This window comes from Miscanthus floridulus, chromosome 6 (genome assembly GCF_019320115.1).
Source record: "Miscanthus floridulus cultivar M001 chromosome 6, ASM1932011v1, whole genome shotgun sequence".
In the NCBI taxonomy this organism is placed as follows: domain Eukaryota; kingdom Viridiplantae; phylum Streptophyta; class Magnoliopsida; order Poales; family Poaceae; genus Miscanthus; species Miscanthus floridulus.
This window is the reverse complement of record NC_089585.1, coordinates 56,911,209-56,939,042: the sequence shown is the minus strand read 5'-3', so window position 1 is coordinate 56,939,042 and position 27,834 is coordinate 56,911,209.

Here is a 27,834-nt window from a genome sequence, read left to right as displayed (position 1 = left end):
GGCTGAAATGAAATTTTATGCAGGTACACTAACAACGAAACGTGTAGCTCGACTAGTTACGCTATTTATGAGAGAACGTATGTATGCCACCGTGTCTACCGTTAGAAACAAATTTTTCCTAAGTTTGTGAGGACGTACGGCATGAGCATGCATCATGTTAAACTACCATTCACATAATTACATTTGTTCCTCCCCTTATAAGATTCTTACTCGGTTATGTAACTCTTATCCATTATGGCATTGTCTCACCAAAGGGTACATGTTGATGGTGCAGATGGCACGCACCAAGCAGACTGCTCGCAAGTCCACCAGAGGCAGAGCTCCTAGCCGTCAGCTTGCACCACGTACCCGTCAACGTCACACGTTCCTTGGAGAGTTTGGGATGCCTACACTTTTATGGAGAGTGCTCAGCTATGTAGGCTATCCTGATGGAATGGAACCCCGCTACTTCTGGGCGAATGAGCGGTTGGGAGAAGGTCTCTTAGTTACTGTGGAGGCCGTTGTCCGCCCCCGAGGTGACGATTCTGAGTGGACAGGCTGGTGTTATGAGTCGACTGGTAGGACTGCTGAAGAAGCAGCTGGCAGGGCAGCGTTTGGGATCCTGAGGGATATCATGGATCGTTTTCCTCAGGAGCTGGCAGCCGCTTTGGTTGGAGTCTTTCCAAGAGGTAACACCTCCACTGACTCATGGCAGCAGGCAAGAGGAAGACCCTTGGAAATTGGTGCCACAGAAAGGCAGAACAGCGATAACCCTGCAATGAGCGCCATGTTTGCAATGATGAGAGTGTTAGATGGAGTTGAAGGTAGCCTCAGACGTGTGTCTGGTGCTCTTGGTCATGCCCGCGAGGACCGACGTCAGCTTCAGAGGGAGCATGACGCCGAGATTGAAAGGCTCACCGAGGAGATGACTAGGTTAACTCATCAGCGGAATGCAGCCTGGTCCAGGGAAGATGTCCTGAGAGCTCGACAGTTCGAGCTGGGACAGCAGCTGGCCAATGCGGAAGAATACAACGATAATCTGCATGAAGAGGTTCACCTACTGCACAATCAGCTCCACCCTTATGTACCACCTGGAGCCACAGAAATGGATCTAGAAGGGTACGAGGAAGAAGAAGAAGTGGCACCTGAAGCAGAAATAGAACCTGGGGAAGAAGATGATTCTGCATCTGACCTCGATAGTGATCATGATGAGGATTAGATCACTTAGCGTGTAGTGGGAAGACTAATGTATCACCTTTATTTATGTAATGGACCTGTAGTCCAAGTTGGCATTAGTAACCAGACTATCATGTAATGTTAATCGCACGTTGGGTAAACGTCAATGCAATTCCAGTTCTTTGTCGGTAATCACGCTTTAAATTGCATGCGTTGTGAGCACGATAAGTGGTCAAATTGGTGATGTCATGTTGTGAGAATGAATTATTATGCCTCTGTTTTTATTGTGCTTTTGAGAATTTTCTCCAGTAATTTCAGTTTGGCATGAATACCTAATTCATCTGCAATCTCTTAGCATCGACCAATAATCGCTTATTGTTGCAACTTCGTAGATGACGCGCACCCGTGCTGGAGCTAGTAGCGGTCAGGATGGCAACCAGGATGATTTGCCACCCCCACCGCCACCGTCTGCTCAGGAGTTCTTTACCCAGTTCTTGGGTAGCCAGAGGACAATGGAAGAAACATTGCGCCTCATCGCGCAAAACACTGCTCGTGGCCACCCACATCAACCAGGGGCCGAGCCAAATCAGCACAGTTCATTCAAGGAGTTTCTGGACACGAAGCCTCTGATCTTTAAGGTGGCTGAGGAACCACTGCAGGCCGATGAGTGGCTGAATACCATCGAGTAGAAATTTCGTCTGCTAAGGGTCACCGAGCACCTCAAAGCTGAATATGCTTCTCATCAGCTGCAAGGACCAGCAGGAATCTGGTGGACGCACTTTCTGTCGTCTCTGCCCGCTAATGCGAGAGTGACCTGGGATCAATTCAAGCTGGCTTTTAGGGGACACCATATTCCCCCAGGCCTGATGCGCATGAAAGCAGCAGAATTTATGAGGCTCACTCAGGGAACCAAGTCACTCATAGAATATATGCACGCCTTCAACAACTTGTCAAGATATGCTCCCGGTTTCGTGGATACAGAAGAGAAAAAGATTGAGAGTTTCAAGCGAGGGTTGGGTACCAAACTAATGAAGACTATGGCAAATTCTCGATGTGCCACGTACAATGAGTTTATTAGTGATGCCTTGACCCAAGAAAACCACAACAACATGCATGCAGTTGCTAAAGGTCGCAAGAGGGCCTATGAGGCCGGTGCATCCGGATCCTTCCAGTCAAAAGCGCCTATCACAGCTAGGCCACAATTCCGTCCACCTGCACCTAAGTTCAGGCCCCCACCACCGAAAGCTCAGAATAACAGGCCACAGAAACCATTTCGTAAGGCGTTCACTATTGCCTTACCAAAAGGGAATGGTAATCAGGACAGCTCCACTGGATTCAGAAGTAATCAACCTTGTTTCAACTGCAACCAACTGGGTCACTGGTCCAAGGAGTGTCCCCACCCCAAGAGGAATGGCAACCCAAACCAGAACAATCAGAGGCAGGTGAATGCCAGGGCACGTCAGGGACAAGTGCACTATACCGCTGTGGAGGAAGTGCCCGCCGGAGAAGTTGTCACGGCCGGTATGTTTCTCGTCAACAAACACCCCGCTGTTGTTTTATTTGATTCAGGAGCTTCTCATTCATTTATGAGTCAAGCATTTGCATCTAGACATGATCAAGAAATAATTGAAGTAAGTAAAGGGGGTTTTAACATAAGTTCAGCAGGGGGAACTGTTACTACCAAAAAGATAGTCAAAAATGTACTCATCTTGATACAAGGGCGGGAGTACACCACAGATTTGATAATATTGCCGGGGTTGTCGATAAGTGTAATCTTAGGCATGAATTGGATGAAGTATCATGGTGCTCTTATTGACACTAGCACCCGTACTATCATGTTGAGAGAACCCACGGGAGGGAATGCTTTTCTAGTTCCACTCTCCCGCGATTTCGAACCCCAACATTTAGCCTGTGCTATCCAAGCCACCACCATATGTGATATTCCCGTGGTTTGTGAGTTTCCAGATGTATTTCCAGAGGAATTACCAGGTCTACCATCGGATAGGGACGTGGAGTTTAAGATTGAATTAGTACCAGGTACCGCACCCCTATCCCGAAGGCCCTATAGAATGCCACCCAATGAGTTAGCAGAACTCAAGGTTCAATTGCAAGATCTATTGGACAAAGGTCTTATCTAGCCTAGCTCATCTCCGTGGGGATGTCCAGCATTGTTTGTGAAAAAGAAGGATAAGTCACTAAGGATGTGCGTAGATTACAGACCACTAAATGCTGTGACCATCAAGAACAAATATCCGTTACCCCGCATCGACATCTTGTTCGATCAGCTAGCGAAGGCAAAAGTATTCTCCAAAATTGACTTAAGATCAGGTTACCATCAGATAAAGATCAGACCGGAGGATATACCGAAGACTGCTTTCTCTACTAGGTACGGCTTATACGAGTACTTAGTTATGTCTTTCGGACTAACAAATGCTCCAGCCTATTTCATGTACCTAATGAACTCGGTATTCATGCCTGAACTTGATAAGTTCGTGGTCGTGTTTATTGATGACATATTGATTTACTCAGAAAATGAGTCAGACCATGAAGAGCATCTGAGGATTGTCCTATCCAGACTAAGGGAACATAAGCTATATGCCAAGTTTAGCAAATGTGAATTTTGGATGAGCAAAGTACCTTTCTTAGGTCACATTTTATCCAGAGATGGAATCTCAGTAGACCCATCAAAGGTGCAAGAGGTCATGGATTGGAAAGCCCCAACTTCGGTGCATGAAGTTCGGAGTTTCCTAGGGTTAGCAGGATACTATCGTCGGTTTATTCCAGACTTCTCAAAGATAGCTAAGCCTATGACCAGATTACTTCAGAAGGATGAGAAATACAAGTGGACACCAGAATGTGAAACAGCTTTTCACACCCTCAGAACTTTGTTGACTACTGCACCAGTGCTAGCACAACCAGACATTGAAAAGCCTTTTGATGTATTTTGTGATGCATCAGGAATAGGTTTGGGATGTGTACTTATGCAAGAAGGGAGAGTAATTGCATATGCCTCTCGGCAACTGAGAAAACATGAAGCCAACTACCCTACACATGATTTGGAACTTGCAGCCGTTGTCCATGCACTAAAGATATGGAGACATTACTTGTTGGGCAATGTATGTCATATCTATACTGACCACAAAAGCCTCAAGTATATCTTTACCCAGCCAGAACTGAACATGAGACAACGTAGATGGTTGGAATTGATTAAGGACTATAATTTGGAAGTGCATTACCATCCGGGTAAAGCAAACGTAGTAGCTGATGCACTTAGTCGGAAGTCCCATTGCAACACTATGGAAGCACTATTGGAAGATGGATTCAACTTGCTACATCCTGCCGTACTCCACAATATCACAATCAGTTGTTCGCTTGAGAGCCGAATCATAGAGCTACAGCAGACAGATGTAGGAATAAGTCACATCAAGAGAAAAATGCAAGAGCAAGAGACAAAACACTTTAGATTGGACGAAAGAGGTGTATTATGGTTTGAGGACCGGCTAGTGGTGCCGAAAGACCGTGAGCTAAGGAATCAGATTTTAGAAGAAGCTCACTCGTCCAAATTGTCTATCCACCCGGGTAGTAGTAAAATGTATCAAGATCTAAGAAACCGTTTTTGGTGGGCTAAGATGAAGAAAGAGATCGCAGCCTATGTTGCTAGATGTGATAACTGCAGCAGAGTGAAAGCCGTCCATATGAAAACTGCTGGATTACTTCAGCCATTGCCTATTCCAGGATGGAAATGGGAGGAGATCAGTATGGACTTTATCACAGGCCTTCCAACAACGCCCCAAGGTCACGATTCAATCTGGGTCATTGTTGATCGTCTCACAAAGTCAGCCCACTTTGTACCAGTTCACACAACATATCACGCGGGTAAATACTCTGAGTTATATGTTTCCCAGATCGTGAAATTGCATGGAGTACCCAGGACCATAATCTCAGATAGAGGACCACAGTTCATAGCTCATTTCTGGGAACACTTACACCAAGCTTTGGGAACCAAGCTAATAAGAAGTTCAGCTTATCATCCGCAAACGTTAGGACAGACAGAGTGAGTGAACCAAATCCTAGAAGATTTACTTAGGGCTTGTGTTATATCTTCAAAAGGTTCATGGGAGAAATGGCTACCTTTGGCTGAATTCTCCTATAACAACAGTTATCAAGCGAGTATCAAAATGGCTCCATTTAAAGCCTTGTATGGCAGAAAGTGCAGAACTCCATTGAATTGGATTGAGCCCGGTGAAAGGAGATATTTTGGTATTGATTTTGTCAATGAAGCTGAAGAACAAGTACGTATCATCCAACAACACATGAAGGCAGCTCAATCAAGACAGAAGAGTTATGCCGATAGAAGAAGAAGACCACTAACTTTTGGAGTAGGTGACTATGTGTACTTGAGAGTATCACCCATGAAAGGTGTGAAGAGATTTGGGATGAAAAAGAAGCTTTCACCAAGATATGTAGGGCCATACAAAATTTTGGAACGGAAGGGAAATGTTGCGTACAAGCTACAACTACCACTAGAGATGAGTGCAATCTTTGATGTGTTCCATGTGTCTCAGCTAAAGAAATGTCTTCGAGTACCGGAGGAAGCTATTGCGCCCACCAACGTGCAGCTCCAATCGGACCTGACCTATGAAGAAAAGCCAATTCGAGTATTAGAAGTGATGGAGAGAGTAACAAGGAGTAAGATCATTAAGTTCTATAAGGTGGTGTGGAACAATCATAGTGAACAAGATGCTACATGGGAAAGAGAAGATTATCTGCAAGAAGTTTACCCCGCCTTTTTCCAAGAATGGTAGGTCTTGCAAATCTCGGGACGAGATTTTTATAAGGGGGAGGGGCTGTAACACCTCGGGTGTTAGCCTTGCATAACTTGGCTTGCATAACATGAGCATGAGCATCAAGCATTCATAAATCATCAAATACAATTGAAACAGTTGATCGAAACATATGAAACATTACTTGTTATCTCATGTTTCTTAGAACATATGCATATGATCATGTACAAATGAATGCAAGTGGGTAGTGCTAGTCACTAAAACACCTTAGCTACACTTAGGTTAACTAAAGGAACCTTGTTCATGAAGGCCACATTTCTTGATCAAGCATTTAAGTGTTATTTCATGTGTTGACCTGAATAGCTATATGAGTGACTACTGCATGAAATGCTTAATTGACCTTGCAAATTGTTTTAACATGCTTAGAGTATCATCATGAACAACTTTGGTATTTAGGGCTAGGGCTAATTTGGTCATTTAGTCAGGGTTTGAGTAGGTATCATGTTTTCAAAGTGACATGTTTGACTAAAGTTGAACTAGGTGTTAGAGACCTTGCATGGAGGAGTTCACTAAAGCAAAGTTGTAGTGTTTGACATAAGGAACAACTTTGATTTTTGGGTCTTTGACTGATTCTGCTCCTAACATGTGTGAATTTGAGTTTCAAAAATCAGTGAAATCATAATTTCTACACTTAGCAAATTTTTGCTAAGTCGTGAACACTGTCAGCCTGACAAGCCGACTTTGAGCATGATTTTACTCGGTATAGGTTGCGAATTAGAGTATGCTGCCTTAACAAGAGTTGGAGATGGTACATGGTTCTACAACTTCTATTCAGTACGTTTGCACGAAGGAGCCACCATTTAGCCGGTAAATCAACGAGAAAACGCGCTGTCAGGCTCGGCCATCGCGCGACTGACGAACTGAATCGCGAATGAACATGGCCGACCGGTTTCAGGCTTTGTGCGCCGCGTGTCCCCGGCGGCGGCCGCGCGTCGCCAGCGCCCTGACCGCGCAGGCCACGCCGTGCCTGGGCGCGGCCTTAACCCCGCCAGCGTCCGCCCGAGTCGCCCCACGCTTCATTTCCCATTTTCTGCTCCGTCTTCCTCGCCGCAGCGACAGCCGAGCTCGGCCCGCACCTCCGCCGTCGCCATAGCCGTCACCAGCTCGTCCTCATTGCTCCTTCGCCACCGCAATAGCACCACCGTCTCCCTAGCACCCCGTAGCTTCTTCCCGTGCCCGCCATTCGCGCTTGGTAAGCCTCCACCGCGCGCACATGCTCGCCGGAGCTCCGCCACCACCCTCCGTCGCCGTGGCCAGGCCTAACCAGACCACCCCAGGCCACGAGAGCGCGCGCACTAGCTTCCTTGTAGTCTATAGATGCTCGGCGTAGCGTTTGTTTGAGCCGCCGTAGCCTTCACCGGCGTCCCGCCGACGTCCCGCCTCGCCGAGCCGCCATGGCCGCCGCCGTCGTCCTTGCCGTCGACGTTAGGGTCGGCCAAGGGGTTCAATAGAAGCGCTAGGTTGGGTAGGTCACGCCGTGAAGACGTTACCGCCGGCGGACTCACCGTCGACGAGCCGTGGCCGCGCGAGCTTGCTCGGCGCCGCCGGCTCTGTTTCGGTTTCACTGACAGGCGGGCCCTGCTGACCAGCGGGTCCCACCGGTCAGCGACAGCAGCGTTGTAGGCTAGTTCAAATATTCCAGTTTTTGATTTGTTTTGTTATTTTTGTATCTTTAGTTTGGTAGCTCCTAAAATTGTGAAATAAATTTGTAAGTGTTCCTTAGGAAGTGTAGTATTTAGGAAAAATATGTTCTTGGCTTCAACAGTAGAAATTTCTGGAGATTTAAATAGAGATTTCAAATGTGCTTTTGAATGCATTTAAATTTGTTTATTTTATATCTAGAGTTCCTGTGCTCCAAAAATTATGAAATTTTTGTGGTAGGCTATTCTTGTCATACATGAGCTTGGATAAAAATTTGAGAACCAGTGCATGTGTAGATCTATAGTTATAGATTTTTCTTTTATAAATAGTTAATCCTTGCATGAATTTTTATAAATTAATTATAAGTCCAAAATTCATGAAATTTATTGGAGGTGATACTAGTACCATATGGATGTTAAGAAAATTAAGAAATCTGTTGCTTGACACTTTTCAATAGGATTTTCCATTTATGCTATTTCAAGCCTTGCTTCCTTATCATTTTTGTATAGGATGTTCTACTTAGTAAAATGACATGAAATTTTTATAGTAGCCCTTTGATAGCATTAGTAAGACTCTGTAAAATTTTGAGAATTTATTAAGCACATTTGATATATATTTATTATTTAGCCTAGATATCTAAATAAAATAATAAAGGCAATTTAATAAATAGTTTGGGCTTCACCATTATATCATCTTAACTGTATTTGGTATGCTTACACTGTTGGTAGGTTATATGTTGTTAAATTTTGAATGATTACATAAAGTAGAGGTGCTATTACTTTATGTTGCATGTTAAATCATTTCCGGACTGATTCTAGAGTATGAGGAGTTACATGTTGAAACTGATGTAGACTGTAAAAATGGTTAATAACAAAGTTGTAGAAAATTTGATAAGCTTTCCAGAAAGTCCAAGATCACTGTTTTTGGATTTGTAGAACTCCAGTTATGAGTGAAACAAGTAGATACTGTTTATGGCATAGTCGATGCATTGTATAAGTAGTTAAGTAGTAAGCGAGAAGAGATATGCACCTACTCAAACAACGTGATGCACTTGTTAACATATATGCATTCGTAATACTTATACCATACTCATGCATCTAGGATCGGAGGAAGAGATCACGTTGCTGGAATTCGAAGAAGCAGAGGAAGGGAACCCGCAGGAGGATCCGCAAGCCGCAGCTCCCGAAGGCGTGGAGCAGAACCCTGAAGAGCTTCCGGAGTGCCCTGACCATCGTCCTACTTCCTTTCTGCGAGGCAAGCCCCGGAGCATTATAAGTCTCCCAGTAATTTACAAATGTTTACTTACGTATTTATGATTGATGCATTAGGTTATAAGAGTTGAATGAAACCGCTTGATGCATGTACATTCCTTGTCCAGATATTAACCCTTTAACCGGTATAGGTCCAGGATCGAATATATGCTTAGCCATGCTTAGACCGGTAGAAGTCAGGTGATGTCCTGTCACCTGCGAGATATAGGTGGATACCGGAGCACGGTTGGCTATATCTGCTATCGTGGAACAGAACCATGTGGTAAAAGTAAATTGAGACCGGACGGGAGGTCGATAGGGAAGCAACAAGGCATGGAGGTCTTGGGTGTGGACTTATCCCCGTCTGTGTCGATCAAGGACCGTACCATTGTTGGAACTTCTGACAAGATTGAACGCATGCCTCTCACTTAGCTGGCCGGATAACTCGTTCCGACCGCGAAGCCGAGTAATTCAACTTAGGCCGGGAATCGTTCTGTTGTGCGCTCCTTCCGGGGAACGATCAGACTGAGCCCAAGGGCAGGTTTGGCCTGAGCATCCTGGCATCTGGTGTTCCAGATTGTGCGGCGCAGTACGAACCTGCGAAATGTGTACCGGAGTTGTACCAAAGGTGACCTAAGACTATCGTGGCTGGTAGATCTGGGTTTGTGTTAGGAATAAATTCCCAGCTGGTGAAAATCGATTCGAATCGCCGTCTCTCCCGGATAGTGAGAAACTTGGCTATCTCCAACATCGTAGTAACTGTGTTATGAAACATGATGGTTCAGATGAATATGGAATTGCAATACCTGCTATGGTTACTATTGTATGATTCTAAATAATATACCACATGTTTGGCACAGGGTAGTTGCTAATCTAGAAATGGATAGTTATAATTAACTTGGTAAAGGAATCACAAGTGTACAAAGATTAATTGCCTTTTTCGCAAAAATGTTGTCAAGTTACGTCCACTTATACAGCCTTGCATAATCCTTGGAGTCATTTTATTTCTGGTTCATGACGGGTAAGTCTAGCTGAGTACCTTCTCGTACTCAGGGTTTATTTTCCCATTGTTGCAGATGGCACTGTGTATCATGGTTATTGCAAGAGTTGCTTCTATCCCGCTGTGGATGAGGAGTAAGCCGTGGGCAGGCTTCCTTAGTAATTCCTATCTTTGCTTTTGTGGACCGTGATCTGGTTTGGCACTGTATTAAACTATGTTGGAAAATTTTATCTCAAACTTATTTGCTTCCGCTTTGTTTATCAAACTTGTTTTGTAATAACTTTTATTCGTACTCTGATGATGAAACGTATCTGTGAACTTTATGTAATATGTGGCATGTATGTTGAATCCTGTATGATCTTGGTTGTTGTAAATCGTTTATCGAGACCCGTCGCGGTACTCGACGGACTACCGGGTTTATATGGGTTCAATTATGACCGTGCGACCGCTTGCGGATTGCCATTATACTTGTATTCTTATAAATTGGTCGGTTCTGCGACAGTGAAGGCGAGCAGCTCAGCCATGGCGCCTCTAAGCTCTGGTGAAGTTGGGAAGATGGTGAAGACGCCAAGGATGAACACCAAGAGGTGGTAGAGCGGATGCGGCATGTCCTTGCACGTCCAACGCAAGAAGTAGCGAAGCCGAAGGTGATTGGAATAGGGAGCTTGATGCGGCCTGGTGTAGTTCGACATGGCGACAACGGTGGTGCTTGAGGGCACTGCAGCAAGGGATAAGGAACACGGAGGGGTAGGGTGGCGGTGCGGTTTGTTTTGTTAGAAATTTAGGCATTTTCATTATCAGTTCAATCCAAAAGAATAACATCAGCATGTTCATGATGGCATATATGTGCATGTGTATATCTCTAACGAACGCTATAGCATGCAGAGATGACATACAGATAGAAACAGTAAAAGCATAGATTACAGTAATCAGGAAGATTAGACTATACCTAGTAGAGGGTCCCATGTCGAGGGCATCAGAGGCTCCATTCACACTAGTCGACATAGTGCACTGCTTGAAGTCGCAGACCACAATTGGTGCAGGATGATGTTTGTAGTGCAGTCCCATGAATGGATCACCAGGAAGAAGATGCCTTGTTGTTCTAGAGGCAATCACCACCGGGAAGAAGACGTATGTGGATGAGCAGTCGCGGATCACTCCCCAAAAACCTAATCGCCGCACACCTCATGCAAGGTTCTCAAGCGGGCGAGGGTTCTAGAGGCACCTACTCTCCTGCTGCTCAATGCACATAGAGGTACGGGACGGGGAAGCCAGAAGGCTACTGAGATGTGGTTTCTCTCAGGAATGGTAGACGATAATCTGGACTAACGGAGGACTGTGGATATATGGCTATGACAGGAAGGGAGAGAGGCAACAGAGAATCCCATGAGATGGAGAAACGGAAGCAGAAAGGATGGTAACTGACACAATCAGTTTGCCTCCACCATCAAAGGGAGTAACTCCCATGATTATGTGGATTAAGTGGCAAAAGACTGGCCATGCCTGCTCGCTCGCTCGCCACTCGCTTGCCTACCTCGCCTCACCTCGCCATGCCATGCCACAGCACGGCCACGGTCTTAGCCTCAGCCTGGCCTGGCCCGTGCCCATGCCCACGCTCACGGCCACGGCCTGGCCCGTATAATATCCAACAATCCCCACCAAACTCTAGGGTTTGTAACAAAGTAGTCTCAGAACCACATTTCTTTTATATACCAGTGTTTTGATGGAGATTGTTAAGTTGAACATCCATCTAGAGCAATAGTTTCACTCAGTCACAACTGAATAATGGACTAGGCCTTGAATTGCTAGTTTTGTGTGAGGTGAATGTCACTAAAGTCCTTAGCTAATACTTGGCTGCAAAAGGCATCCCCCCTATTTGAAGCATATAAGTCATACTCCAGTGCCTTTCATGAGTATTTAGAAATCACCAAAATCTCAAAGACTGTGACTAGCAGCCTGACTCATATAGGTGTGCTCCTCAAAAGATGTTCTGTAGGACAACATCTTTGCTTTAGCAAGCCACTTGGAACACATTAAGGTGAAAACCAACCTGCCTTATAGATAGGAAAGATATGCATCAGAAATGAGTCTTACTAAGGATCTTTCCTCACAATTCACTACTAGCTTGTTTCACCATTCTACTTCATGGGATCTCCGATCACATAGAACAAGTTACCACTATAGTAAATTTCAAGTGGGTCTCAAACCCATCTCTCTCGATGCACTTTCTATCACATTGCGTGACAGACCCTTAGTGAACTGATCTGCCAGATTGTTAGATGTGTGAACATAGTCCAATGCTATTACTACAGAGTTTCTCAATTTTCTGATAGATTTTAATCATCTCTTAACATGCCTTGTGGACTTCATGTTGTCCTTAGAACTGTTAACCTTTGTAATCACAGTCTGGTTATCATAGTTCATAGAGATAGCCGATATGAGTTTTTCAACAACCGGTAAGCCACTAGGCCTCAGAGCCAACAGTGTCTAATGCTGTGAGTTCTGCTTCCATTATAGACTTCGTTAAGATAGTCTGCTTGCAAGACTTCTAGGAAACAGCGCCACCTCCAAGTGATAACACATATCCACTTGTGGCATAAAGCTCATCATCATTAGAGATCCAGTTGGCATCACAATAGCCTTCCAACACTTTTGGATGTCCGGTATAACGAATACCATAGCTCATGGTGCCTTTTAGATAGTGCATCACTCTCTCAAGAGCGCACCAGTGATCATCTCTCGGGTTTGACACAAACCGGCTCAGCTTGCACATAGAAAATGAGATGTTAGGCCTTGTTGCACTAGCAAGATACATGAGCGAACCAATGATTTGGGAATATCTCAACTGATCCCTTGCTATTCTCCGATTTTTCCTCAATAGCACACTAGGGTCATAAGGTGTAGGAGCAGGTGCACAGTCACTAAACTGAAAGCGACTCAGCACCTTTTCCACATAGTGGGATTGTAACAGAGTTACCCCACCATCACCTTCTTTCAGAAGCTTGATATTAAGAATAACATCAGCCTCTCCCAAATCTTTCATCTCAAAATTATTAGTTAAAAATTCCTTTACCTCCTCGATCACTTTGAGGCTGGATCCAAAGATCAGTATGTCATCAACATATAAACACAAAATGACTCCTTCATCCCCACCATACCGATAGTACACACATTTGTTAGCTTCATTCCTGACAAAGCCAGCAGATGTCAAAGTTCTATCGAACTTCTCATGCCACTACTTAGGAGCTTGTTTCAAGCCATATAATGACTTTAATAACTTACACACCTTGCCTTCTTGACCATTTGCTACAAACCCATCCGGTTGATCCATATAGATCTTCTCCTCCAACTCTCTGTTTAGGAAAGCCGTCTTAACATCCATTTGATGAACGATGAGACCATAAGAGGCTGCCAGGGAAAGCAAAACTCAAATTGTGGTCAATCGAGCAACCGTTGAATAAGTATCAAAGAAATCCTCACCTTCCTTTTGAGTATATCCTTTGGCCACAAGCCTTGCCTTGTACCTCTCGATAGTACCATCAGGCCTAAGCTTTTTCTTGAATACCCATTTGCACCCTATAGGCTTGCACCCATACGGATGATCAATAATTTCCCAAGTTCCATTAGACATAACAGAATCCATCTCACTCCATACTGCTTCCTTCCATAAGTCAGCATCAGGAGAGGAATATGCCTCTTCAATGGTTGTTGGTGTGTCATCCACAAGGTACACAATATAGTCATCACTAAAAGACTTTGCAGTCCTCTGTCTCTTACTTTTTCTTGTGACTATAGTGTTATCCTCCTTAGGATTTTGCATATAGGGTTCCTTAGTTTGCTCTATCGGAATAAAATTTTCATGCTCACAGGGAATTATAAATTCATGACTAGTCATGCTAGGTGCATTTTTTATGGGAAACTCATTCTCAAAAAATGTAGCGTCTCTAGATTCCATGATTGTATCAACAGCCATCTCAGGAACACTAGAGTTTATGATTAAAAATCTATAACCCACGTTGTGAATAGCATAACCAAGAAAGACACAATCAACAATCTTTGGTCCAAGCTTTCACTTTTTGTTTATTGGCACATTCACCTTTGCCAAACAACCCCAACTTCATAGGTCAGAGAGATTTAATCTCTTCTTCTCCCATTCCTCGAACGGTGTAATTTCTTTGTTCTTTGTGGGCACTCTATTTAGGACATGACATGCTGTCAATATAGCTCACCCCACCATTCCTTAGATAGTCCCGCAGTCTCTAACATGGCATTTACCAAATCAGTTAGAGTGTGGTTCTTTCTCTCTGCAATCCCATTGGACTGTGGTGAGTATGGTGGCATCCTCTCATGAATAATTCCATGCACCACGCAAAACTCAGAAAATTCATTTGAGAAATATTCTCCCCCCGTGATCGGACCGCAAACGCTTGATTTTCCTCTCAAGTTGATTTTCTACCTCAACTTTATAGACTTTAAAATAATGCAATGCTTCATCTTTAGTTTTTAATAAATACACATAGTAAAATCTAGTACAATCATCTATAAATGTCATGAAGTATCATCTACTGCCTTTAGTCAAATTGCCATTCATTTCGCATAAATTAGAATGAACGAGTTCTAATGGTGCCAAGTTCCTCGCCTCAACAGCCTTGTGAGGCTTGCGTGGTTGCTTCGATTGCACACACACCTAGCACTTAGAATCTTTGACTAAGTAAAATTTCAGGATTAAATTTAGATTTGTAAGCCGCGTGAGACAACCAAAATTAATGTGACAAAGTCGTGAATGCCAAATATTCGACTCATCCGAAATATTAACATTGTTCACCACTTTATTACACACATCATCAAGCAAAGACAAGCGGAACAAGCCTCCACAATCATAACCTTTTCCAACAAATGTTCCATGTCTCGACACAACACATTTATTGGACTCAAGCACAATTTTAAAGCCATCGCGACACATCTGAGAAGCACTAACAAGATTCTTCTTGATGGAGGGGACACGCTGCACGTTCTTTAATAGCACCATCTTTCCCGAAGTAAACTTCAGAACGACCGTAGCAGCACCAAGAACACATGCATGTGAACCGTTTCCCATTAGCAAGGCTCCAGTCCTGCCGGCCTGATAGGAAGTAAACAAAGAAACATCAGCACACACATGAATATTAGCACTGCTATCCATCCACCACTTAGGTGAAAGACAAACTGAGAGAACAAAAGGTAAAGAATTACCATACCCAGATGTTCCTCCTCTAGTCTCGCTAATTACCACGTTTGCTGATTTCTTTTCATGCTTATATTTGCGGTCTAGGCACGCACTTGCCCAATGCTCATCATTCTCGCAAACAAAGCAACCTCCACCTTTCTTGTTGTTTTTCTTCTTGAACCGTGCAGTTTGCTTAGGCTTTGCATTGTTGTTCTCTTGCATGTTCTTCTTCTTTTTATTAAAAGATGCAAATAAGTTTTTCTTCTGCACCATATTGGCAGCGGAAGACTCAACTCCTTTTCCACGGTTGTCTTTTTCTCTCACCCTCTCCTATACATCAAGAGATCCAATAAGCTCAGCCACGCTAAACTCTTGTCTCTTGTATTTTAGAGAAGTAGCAAAATCTCTCTAAGAAGGTGGCAACTTAGCGATTATACCGCCAACCACAAACTTGTCGGGCAACAAACATGGGAAATGTTCTAGTTCCTTTGCTAGAGCCTGTATCTCATGAGCCTGTTCGACCATAGAACGGTTTTCAACCATTTTATAGTCATATAGCTGCTCCATAAGGTGCAGCTCACTGCCAGCATCAAAAACTTCAAACTTTGCCTCAAGAGCATCCCATAACTCTTTGCCTGATGTGCAAGATATATAGTTTTTCTCATACTTAGGATGAAGTGCACTAATCACGGTGCCTCGAAATAGGTTATCAGCAGCCAAGAACTTTTCTCCTCCTCAGGAGTAAACTGTTTAGGCTTACCCTATGCGGCGTGATAGTAGTTCATCGCAGTCAACTACAATACCATCTTTGCACGTCATATCATGAAATTCTTGCCATCAAAATTATTTGGTTTCAAAGCAGCACCAAAACCACTGACAGAAAATTGCCTAATATTAGGTTTTTGGATTGTTAGAAATTTTGGCATTTTCATTATCAGTTTAATCTAGAAGAATAACATCAGCAGGTTCGTGATGACATATATGTGCATGTGTATATCTCTAACGAACGCTACAACATGCAGAGATGATATATAGATAGAAACAGAAAAAGCACAGATTACAGTAATCAGAAAGATTAGACTGTACCCAGCGGAGGGTCCCATGCTGAGGGCATCGGAGGCTCCATTCGCACTAGTCGACATAGTACGTTGCTCGAAGTCGCGGACCACAGTCGGTGCAGGACAATGTTCATAGTGTAGTCCCACGAACGGATCACCAGGAAGAAGACACCTTTCTATTCCGGAGGCAATCACCACCAGGAAGAAGACGTACGTGGACGAGCAGTCATGGATCGCTCCCCAAAAACCTAATCGACGCACACCCCGTGTAAGGTTCTCAAGCGGGCGAGGGTTCCGGAGGCACCTGCTCTCCCGCTGCTCCATGCGTGTAGAGGTACGGGACAGGGAAGCCAGAAGGCTGCTGAGATGTGGTTTCTCTCGGGAACGGTAGATGGTAATCTGGACTGATGGAGGACTGTGGATATATGGCTGTGATGGGAAGGGAGAGAGGCAGCGGAGAATCCCATGAGATCGAGAAACGGAAGCGGAAAGGACGGTAACTGACGCAATCAGTTCGCCTCCACCATCAAAGGGAGTAACTCCCATGATTATGTGGATTAAGTGGCAAAAGACTAGCCACGCCCGCCCGCTCGCTCGCCGCTCGCCTGCCATGCCATGGCCTCGGCCCGGCCCGCACCCATGCCCATGGCTCGGCCGACGGCGGCGGCAGCGCGCGCACGTGTGGCATGCCTTTATCCTTTTCTCAGCTTCTCAATTTAGATGAATAATTTCCAACCATATAAGCTGAGTTAATGTTTAGTCAAAATCCGGTATGTTATTAAACCATACAACCTTTAATGTTACGTACCATAGAGTTTTATTTGATTTATTAAATATTATATAGGCCAAGCCCGTATAATATCCAACATGTTTGCGGAGCTCGGGGGGATTTTATAGGGGAGGAGGCAAGGGGGAGGGCTTGGTCGCGGAGCTCGGGCTCATGCCTCAATGGCGGCCGCGATCTGGATTGGGTGCACGGGAGACAGGGTCGGGGTAGCTTCGATGCGCGAGTCACAATGTGGTGGGTGCGGGGAAGGGGTGCGGACGGGCTTGGTCGCGCGGGGAGGAGGAGGGCGCGGTCGAGGCGTCGGGGCGCGGTATGTGGTGGGCTCGGTCATGTGGGATTCGAGGAGGAGGTAGCTGGAGGTGGGGGTGGAGCTGACGGGTGAGGGCCATCTGCTCAACGGGAGGAGAGGGGGAGGCAGGTGGGGTCCATCTGCCAGTGAGAGAGAGGAGGAGGCGCTGGCGCGGGCTGTTGGCGCGGGAGAGAGGCTGGGCCGGCAAGAAGTGGCCCAGGGAGAGGGAAAGTGGGTTTTTATTATTGTTTTTCCATTATCTTTTCTAAATTCATTTCAAAATCAAATTCAAATCTGTTTCAAACCAAATAAATTTTGGAAAACTTTTTAAAAATATTTATTAATTTTGGAAACTAAATTTTGAACTTGTTTCACAATAAATTTTGAAATACTCTATTTATTTTATAAATTGAGCAAAATTGAGTCGAATCTAGATCGTATTTAATAAATTATTTTTTACTGAATAAAAGTTATGCAAGCGGCATGAATGCAACACCCCTCAAATTAAATTCTAAGCATTATTTAAAAATCACAATTTTGCACAATTTGATTTGCTAAAAGCCTATTTAAATCTCGAAAATTTCTGAAAATTCACAAAAGCATTTATTTTATTTAGTGATTTCAATTCACAACCCAAAATAGAAATTTTGGGGTGTGACAGACATGACCATGACTCATTCCATCACATCTCTTCCTGCCACTCTCCTTAGCTCTCTCTGTCAGGCAATGCCGAGCTTTCAAATTTTGAAAATGGGGCACTAGTGGGGTCGGGCGACCTGTAGGAGGAGTGTCCAGCATTTCCCGTTGCTCTGGCTACAAAACCCCAAGCAGAGAAGCTCATTTGCATACTCAAAAACCTGCAGAGCATGTTGACCACCACATCCACTCCTCCTCTCAAGTTTAGTGCTAGCTAATCTCAAGTTTAGTCATCCTATGAAAAACCCAAAAAGATTTTTTAGCTTCAGTAGTATTGTAAGCTTGTTTAGCCCTTCATATTTCTCCCTCAAGAGCACCTCGTGAAGGCAACCTAAACCGCTTACTCGGGCGACTAATGCTAACATTAATCCCTTATCGTCGTAGTTGTGTTTGTCTTAGTTTGCTGCAGAAATGCTCAAGTCGGCAATCAAGAAAGCAAAGGTGGCCATCAGCAGAAGCTCCTCAAGATTCTCTCATAGCTTGCGGGGGAAAGCTTCCTCCCATGACACGGAGCTGCGCCTCTCGGTGTCACAAGATGAGTGTGCAGAGCTGGCCCATTTCTCTAGGGCGACCGTGAACATGGAGAGCGCTGAAGGTAACCATGATGGAGATGGGCATGATTCGCCAAATGTTGAACAACATTTTGGCGATCATGATCCAGAGCCGTCAAACGAAGAGCTCGAAGAAGAAGAAAATCAACCTGCAAAAGTGCAAGACCGGGAGATAGGACACATTCCTCACTCCACAAGAATTGCTCACCCTCGACAACATTGGCAACCGTGTCTTCGAGCATACCAAGGTATTTGACCCATTGCTCCTCGAATAGACAGGTATGGATGAGGAGTTCAGCACTGTCTTTACTGTTATGGGGTGGGAAAATTTTTGGAAGCTCGCTGATTACCCGGGAAGTAAAATGCTTACTGTTGAATTTTTAAGTACGCTAAAACCATCTAGAAATCATATCTATTTCCATCTTATGCATCAAGAGTATAATTTAACTTGGCGAGATTTTCAGTCACACCCTTGGTTTTGCTCGTGATTACACTCCTGAACTTGAGCATGCTACTCGTGGGTTTAATAATCTTGAATTTTGCGATGAGATAACCGGTAATAATGAATGCCGCTACCCATGAACTAGTGAAATCCATAATCCTACTCTACGCTTTATGCATCGGTGGATAGGAGTAACTTTGTTTCCTAGAGATGATGTGAGAATTGTTAGAGAAATTGATTTGTGACTGCTTTTTGCCATGGTAAATAAAATACGTATCTCACCCATAAAGGGCATGGTAGCTCACTGGATGTTTGCTCATGAAAGAACAGGATCCTTTGATTTGACATCAATAATCACTAAGTTTGCTAATGAGCTATGGCTACTGCATGGGTACCCACACTTCTTGACCACACCAAGGACAATGTTAACATTTGATTATTTTAGACATGCTCACATAATAGCCGGTGGTAAAAATAATGATCCCATTGTCTACATGTTTCATGACCATCCGGCTAGAATCACTATCCCCAGTGAGAGACTCAAGTTGTATGGGGGTCACCACCTAGCAATAAATTTAGACAAAATAGCGGGACGTAGGAGTTTTGTAGGGCAACTCACCACCCGTAGCATGGCACGCGCCGCACAACAAGGCGGCACATCAAGGGAAGCAGAAGGTAGTAATTGGCAAGAAAACTCGAGCGCAATGCAAATTTCCAGCTCGAGTGGAAGGCGCCCGCAGCCGGCAGCACGCGGTCAAAGCGCATGATTTTCCATCTCTTCTTCACAAGAGAGGGAATATTGTGGTGACCGGCAGGACATGACCCTACTCACCAACCAGTTGGGTGAGCTGCGGGTTGGGCATGAGGCCATCCACAACCTTGCTGCCCAAAACTAGCAGCGCCTCCAAGCCCTCCAAGAGCACAACACCAGACAGTTGGCAGCATTCTGTGCGCAGCATGGAAGGCACCTGCCACCATATCCACCGTCAGGACCATGAAAAATGACAAGCTTGGTGTAGGTTCCCTCCCGCACTAAGGTAAGTATTTCTATTCTTTGCATGCTACATTTAATTTAGTTTATTTCCATCATTGCATTGCATTTATATATAAAAAAACTAAATATGATAAAAAAGACCAAAAATATTTCCCTTTGTTTATATATGCTTCATGAATGCCTATCTTCCTCATGGAAATGATGAATAGTTGCTATGTTAACGTTTCTCTAGTACCTAGTTTACAACTTGATATTTCTCTAAGTATGGATTTATTGGCTCATATGAAACCATCATGAACCTCAAACTTTGTGGGATGCAAGTGCTGTAACTAAGTCTAGGTTGTTGTGAGACATGAAATAGTGACACAAGAGCTGCTATAATATCATTCCAAACACGAATGACTATCGGAGTTTTATTTATTAAAATGATAAAAAAAACTTATTGTTCCTCAATGGTGATAAAAATTCCTACAAAAGCCATATATGCCATTTCATGATTTAAGCCTTCCAAATAAGCTATTTGTTTTGTATTGAGTTTGGTCAAGTATTGTTGACCCTTGTTGAGAGACTTATCATGCTCCCAAGATCAAGATCACGTATACACTACATACATATGCTGCTTCTACACTGGAAGTACGCAAAAACATGCTTTCCATTCTCCATCTAAATAAATGCTCCATGCTCTAAAAGTGTGATCCTTCTCTAAGTTAGAAATATTTAGCAAAAGGGACATGAGCTATACAAAAATATTGAGCAAAAAAGTGGACACATGAAGGTCCATAGTATTTGAAAAAAATTGTGAGCACATGAAGTTTCATGAATAAAGGTGATAGCCATGTCTCAAAATAATAAGTTAGAGAGAGAGAGAGATCATAACAAACAGAGGAGCATTATATTTACCATCCACCATGTTCCACACACATGCACATCTTGATCTAAGAGTATGACACTTCTCTCCTTGGATCCGGGATTTGGCTTTACAAAATATGCAAGGTAAGTAATAGGATGAAAAAGAAGGCAACTGTAAAGATGTGCCTTGGTGAGGAAATTATACACCACTTGAGCAACATGAGAGTACCATTTGAGGAACATTAAGCTTTCCTTTTGAAAAAAATGATGCCAAAAACCTCCGATAAGAAACTTGTGCGGAATGAGAAAAATAGTGCTTGAGTCAAGAGACTGTTCTACCTCTCAACCGCCCAAGACAAAGGAAAAGGCCATACGCACCATAAAGGATTAAGGTAATATGGGTGAGTTTTATTGCTAATTCTTCCATTCAAAGAGAAATATGTTTGTTATACATTTGGTACTATTGAAATGTGAAGCATAGTAGCAACTCCTAATCCACTAAGGCTTAGTTTAATTGTTTGCTCGGGACGAGCAAAGGTTAAGCTTTGGGGGATCTTGTTGATGGTGAAAATGATATAAAAATACACACTAAAAACACCATCAACAACCTCGGTTTAATGGAAGACAGACATGCCATGAAACATATTTTACTAATAACGAATTCGACTTGTACCTAGAAGTATTTTTATGCAGGGAATGACAAATGGGAGAAAATGAGCCTATGGACCCTGCATAGGGAGGTCGCCCAACCTCCCTATGGGCCCACTAGGCTCTGCCAAGGTGGCAAGATTCAAGAGAAGCACCCCAGAGCAATTCCCCACCCTTGGATCACATTTGTGCTTTCTCTCAAGGGTGAAAGATGACATCCCATGGATTAATGGGCCCACAACAAGGCATTCAACGTACCCAAAGTGGCCAACCACACACTATGGCAGTGAGCCAACCTTCTAGAAGGGGGAGACGGGTCCTGTGGGGGCTATGACCCCAGATACCCATGGCGGACCACATGGGCTACGCCACCAGGGGCGGCCCAGCCCACAAGACGAAGCCTTGTGCAGTACAGCTCTGCTTGGCGCCTCCCACAAGACACTAGGAAGATAACCTGAAGATACTACGAGATCTGTTAGGATATGTCTGATCCCAAGATTCTTGTAATCTATTATTACTTTCTGGTTATCCCTTAGATCTAACCGACTTGTAACCCTGCTCCCTGGACTATATAAGGCGGGCAGGGACCCCTCCAAACTCAGGCATCATCATACGATAGCCAATACAATCCAACAGACCATAGGAGTAGGGCATTACATCATACTGATGGCCTGAACCTGTCTAACTCATGTGTCTCTGTTGCCTTCTTGTTCTTGATTACACGCTTCTCTGCCGATCAATCTACCTTCGTGGGAAACCCCTCAGAGGACTGCTGATGATATTCTATCAACAGTTGGTGCGCTATGTAGGGGTGTGCATGCTGTTATCTTGTCGAACAAGATGGTTTTTTCTGTAGGCTCTTTGTCCCTCCCATAGCCCGGCTAGATCTTCACAGTCGGATCCATCTCGTGGGTCATCAACCCTGATGGAGTTGGAGAGCTCATTGAGCCAGTGCAGATCAACACTGCATCGATCACCCCAACACTTGTGACTATAGATCTGACCTCGAAACCACCTCTAAGGTTGCCTTCATCAACAACTCGCCGCCCGCTTCCTTGCTACCAGAGGAGGCAGATCAACAATGATGATCTGATTGCATCCATCGATGGGGTCAGTCTAAAGCTCGCCGATTGCCTCTCCATCGCCGAATCAGCTCTAGACACTCTGGTTCAGCGCCGACCACCCTTTGATCTAGATCTATCAGAGGCTGCTCAGGAAACTCCAGGGGTTATGGCCCTACCCTTTAGGTTCACCAACGCCATCGCCGTTTACCAAGATGCCCTAAGGGGCAAATTCGCCGACTAGGTTGGAGTTGTCCATCCTCTCACCAAACAGATTACCGACTAGCCTCCTCCAACTGTCAACATGCTGCATGTCGACCGACGCCCCAGAACATCCCTCCAAACCATCCTAGAGGAGAATCTGGACTCTAAGTCCTAGGGCTCCATGGAGACTGTCACTAAAACCACCACCAAACTACTTCCTCTCCCTCCTTTCTGTGGCGGTGCAATCTTCAACGTCAGCATCGATAGCCCCCCTCAGAATAGCAAAACCGTGGAGGAACGCGCCGCTCGTGAGAACTAGAATGTCAACTGTGCGTAGCGCCGAGCAAACAAGATTTCTCTTACGATGGCTGAGCAGCAACTTGACTCGTAAGGAAGCCCACTCCAACACAACCTCGATGATGAGTTTGTCCACATTGATGGCCATGACGTTTACAAGACACCAAGCACCAATCTCTCAGTGGCCGCCAATGAGCTCACCTAGCTCCCACAGACACCCGAGGTTGCCATGGTTGCCGCCATGCTTAAAGCGGCACACTGTTAGGTCAATGAGATCCGCCAGGATCAGAGACCTTCATACTACACAACCTCAATTCGATGATCAGCCATGCCAAGATCCGAGCACCGTCCAAGTCGCTTCACCAACCAGCACCACGATGACAGGCAACCCCTCTAGGGCAGAGCTAGGGGCAACTACATTGAACATCACTGCCAACACGACCAAGAGGTCAACTAGGACGTCCAAGTGCACCTCAACAATCTTCGAGATGCACAACGATTTATAGATGAACGTCGCTTCGACCACCATGAAGAGGAAGTACGCCACCGCTAGGAGTATGAGCAAGAGTATGGTAACTTGGACTCAGCTCTCGAGCTGCTCAATGCCGGCAATACTGTAGACGACGGCGCCGACAACACCAAATGGCCCCCAACATTCATGAGGGCTCTTTGAACACTTCAGTGGCCCCATGGTTTTAAAATCACTGGGATTGAGCCCTATGAAGGAAGGATGAACCCAACATAGTGGCTACAGGCTTATGCAACTATTGTCTACGCCATCAGAGGAGACACCAGTGTCATGGTGAATTATCTTCCCATCATGCTCATGCCAACCACCATGAACTGTTCACAAGCCTTGCCCCAGACTCCATCGGATCCTAGGAAGAGCTGAAAAATGTCTTCACCGACAATTATATGGCTACGTGTACTTAGCCGGGCACCAAGCATGATCTTAATCGCATCAACCAGAAGCCGTCTGAGCTCCTTCATAGCTACATTAGATGCTTTTTCATGATGAGGAATTCTATTCCCAACATCATAGAAGCTGAGGTCATCACCGCCTTCATCCGAGGACTCCATCACCATGAGCTTCGCTCCAAGTTCAACCACAAGCCACCCATAGGGATTGGCAAGATGATCACGACCACCAACCAGTACACCAACGCTCACAGGCACTCATCGCTCAACACGACACTACAATGATCGCCTTGACGATCAATGCCACAACGACCACCACTACAACAATGTAGTTACCATTGTGATAGCGGCCGTGATCGGCTAGAAGGACCCAAGTCTAGTCAAAATCGCCGCCGTCGGCCACACCACATCGTCACCGCTGTTAATGAACCTCGTGCGAAGCACAACTATGATGAGTAGTACAAGAAGATCCTCAATGGCCTGTGCCCTCTCCACAAGAACGCCAAGCACAAGATGAAGGACTACCTCGGCTTGGCTAAGGAGTTCTAGGACAAGAAGTTAGACAACGACACCAATGACGGAGCTAGAGGCCGCTGACCACCGGGGGGCAATAACAATGCCTTCTAGGATCACAACAAGGTGGTCGCCACCATCTTCAGGGGCCTCGCCTCCATCGAGAGCAGAAGAGAATGGAAGCTCACCGCCCTATGGGTGCTCGCCATCACTACGGAAGACACCACCGCCAACCGTAGCTATCGCCCATGGTCCAAGGTCCTCATCACATTCAGTAGGGCCGACTAGTGGGTGGATATCCCCTACATTGGGCATTTCCCCCTCATCCTTGATGCGACCATCTAGAAAGTGTTTTTTAGAAAAGTGCTCATCAACGGTGGGAGCACTCTGAATCTCCTCTTCGCCAAAGCCCTAAAGGAGTTGGGCCTCAGGATGACAGATCTCACACCCTCAGACTCCTCCTTCTGGGGTGTGGTACCTGGTAGGGCATCCAATCCATTTGGAGAGATCACCGTACCCGTATAGTTTGACATGGCAAGCAACTACTGCGTTGAACACATCAACTTCTACGTCGCCGACTTCAACATCGCCTACCATGCCATACTTAGTCGGCCAGCTCTGGCCAAGTTCATGGCTATACCGCACTATGCTTATCTAGTGTTGAAGATGCCTTCACATGTAGGAGTCCTAGCCTTGCAAGCCAACCTCTCCATCGCCTATGCCTATGAGACAGAGAGTCTCGCCCTCACCGAAGCCACCGACCTCTCCATCTAGATGGCCAGTGTGGTCACCGATGATAAGACGGTGCCCGCCGATGACCTGGAGATCCCATCACTGGAGCCTCCTCGTGCCTCCACCAAGTCCAAGGAAACTAAGGAGGCAGGCCTCGGCCTCGACGACCCCTCCAAGACCATGAAGATTGGGGCTCACCTTGACCCCAAATACGAAAGCACGCTCATCTCCTTCCTACATGCCAACATTGATGTGTTTGCTTGGAAACCTACAGACATGCCGAGGGTACCATAGGAGAAGATCGAGCACTCCTTGAATGTATCACCGACCGCCAAATCGATCAAGCAGAAGCTCCACCGATTCGCGCCAGACAAAAAGGAGGCTATTTAGGTAGAAATAAAATGGCTCCTAGCTGCCGAATTCTTAAAAGAAGTGTATCATCCTGAGTGGTTAGCAAACCCTATTTTCGTTCAAAAAAAGAATAAAGAATGGAGAATGTGTGTTGATTACACTGATCTTAACAAACACTGCCCTAAAGACCCCTTCGGTCTGCCTCAGATAGATGAGGTTGTAGAGTCCACCGCTGGCTACGAACTGCTCTCCTTCCTCGATTGTTATTCTGGCTATCACCAGATCTCCCTCAAGGAAGAAGACCAGATCAAAACATCATTCATCACACCCTTCGGTGCCTACTGCTACACCACCATGTCCTTCAGACTCAAGAACATCGGGGCGACCTATCAAAGGGCCATCCAGATGTGCCTCGATCAATAGATCGGCTGCAACGTCGAAGCTTACATCGATGATGTGGTCGTCAAGTCTAAGACCACTAACAATCTTATCACTGACCTCGAGGAAACGTTCGCCAACCAGAAAAGGTACCGATGGAAGCTGAACCCTTCAAAGTGTATCTTTGGAGTTCCATCTGGTATACTCCTAGTATACATCATTAGTGCACGTGGCATCAAGCCCAACCCTAACAAGGTCTCCACCATCACCAACATGAAATGGCCAACATGCATCAAAGATATACAGAAACTTATAGGTTGCATGCTTGCTTTAAGCCGCTTCATATCGCGCCTCATTGAAGAAGGGCTACCGTTCTTCAAACTCCTCAAGGCCTCTGAGCAGTTCTCCTAGTCGGAGGAGGCAGACACAGCTTTTGAGCAGCTCAAGTTATTCCTAACAAAGCCTCTGATCATGATGGTGCCATAGCCAGACAAAACTCTCCTGATCTACATTGCCGCTACTTCTTGCGTCATTAGCATAGCCATTATGGTCGAATGCGAGGAGGCTGGGCACGCCTATAAGGTGCAACGTCCAGTCTACTTCATCAGTAAGGTCCTTAATGAGCCCAAAACTCATTATCCTCAAGTCCAAAAGCTGCTATACGCCATTCTGATTACATCGCACAAGCTCCACCACTACTTTGAGTACTACAAGATCGCCGTGGTCACCATGTTCCCTCTAGGGGACATTTTGCACAACAAAGAGGCCAATGACTGCATCATCAAGTGGGCTGTCGAGCTCGGAACTTACTCCATCGAATTTGGAAGTAGGCCTACCATCAAGTCACAAGTGCTTGCTGATTTCATCGCTGAGTGGACTAAGATTCAAGAGCCCATCGCCGCTACTTGCCTCGAGCACTAGGTGATGTACTTTGATAGTGCTCTCAACATCAATGGTGCTGGCGCGGGCATTCTATTCATCACGTCGACCAAGGATAAGCTTCGATACGTTCTCTAGATACATTTTCTGGCCTCCAACAATGCCGCCGAATATGAAGCATGTCTCCACGGAGTTTGTATAGCCGTTGAGCTCAGCGTTAAACACGTCATGGTATACGGGGACTCCACGCTAGTCACCAACCAGCTCAATAAAGATTGGTCCTGCTCCAGTGAGAAGATGGATGCATACTGTGCTGAAATCAGGAAGCTTGAAGGGAAGTTCTACGGTATCGAGTACCACCACGTGGTACGCGATCAAAATCAGCTCACCGATCACCTATCCAAGTTAGGCTCCTCTCGCATCGTGATTCCTCTGGGGGTCCTCGTTCAAGATCTTCTGGCGCCATCCATTAAGGAATATAAGGAAGTTTAGGAAGTTCCCCCCACCGAGCAGCTGGTACTTACGGTACCTTCGCCGATTGGAGGGAGCAGTTCATCAAGTACCTCACCAGCGCCAAAGTACCCGTCGACAAGACCAAAACCAAACACCTAATCTATCGAAGCAAGCATTATGTGCTAGTGGACAGCAACTTGATGAGGAAAAGTGTCAAGGAAGGGATACTACAGAAATGCATCACCCAAGAAGAGGGAGTGAAGCTACTTCTAGAAATTCACTCTGGTTCCTGCAGCAACCATGCGGCCTTGAGAAACCTGGTCGACAAGGCTTTCCGAGCTGGTTTTTACTAGCCCACGGCCATCTCTGATGTAGAAGATCTCATCCAACATTGTGAAGGATGCTAGTTTTTCGCCAAGCAAATACACGTGCCGGCCAAAGAACTACAGACCATCCCAACTTCCTGGGCCTTCACATGCTAGGGACTGGATATGATCAGGCCTTTCAAGCCAGCGCTAGGTGGTTTTCGGTACATATACGTCGCCATCGACAAGTTCTCCAAGTGGATCGAGTACAAACCGCTCGTCTTAGCTACTGCAAAGAAAGCAGTCAAGCTCTTCGAAGATATCATCCACAGA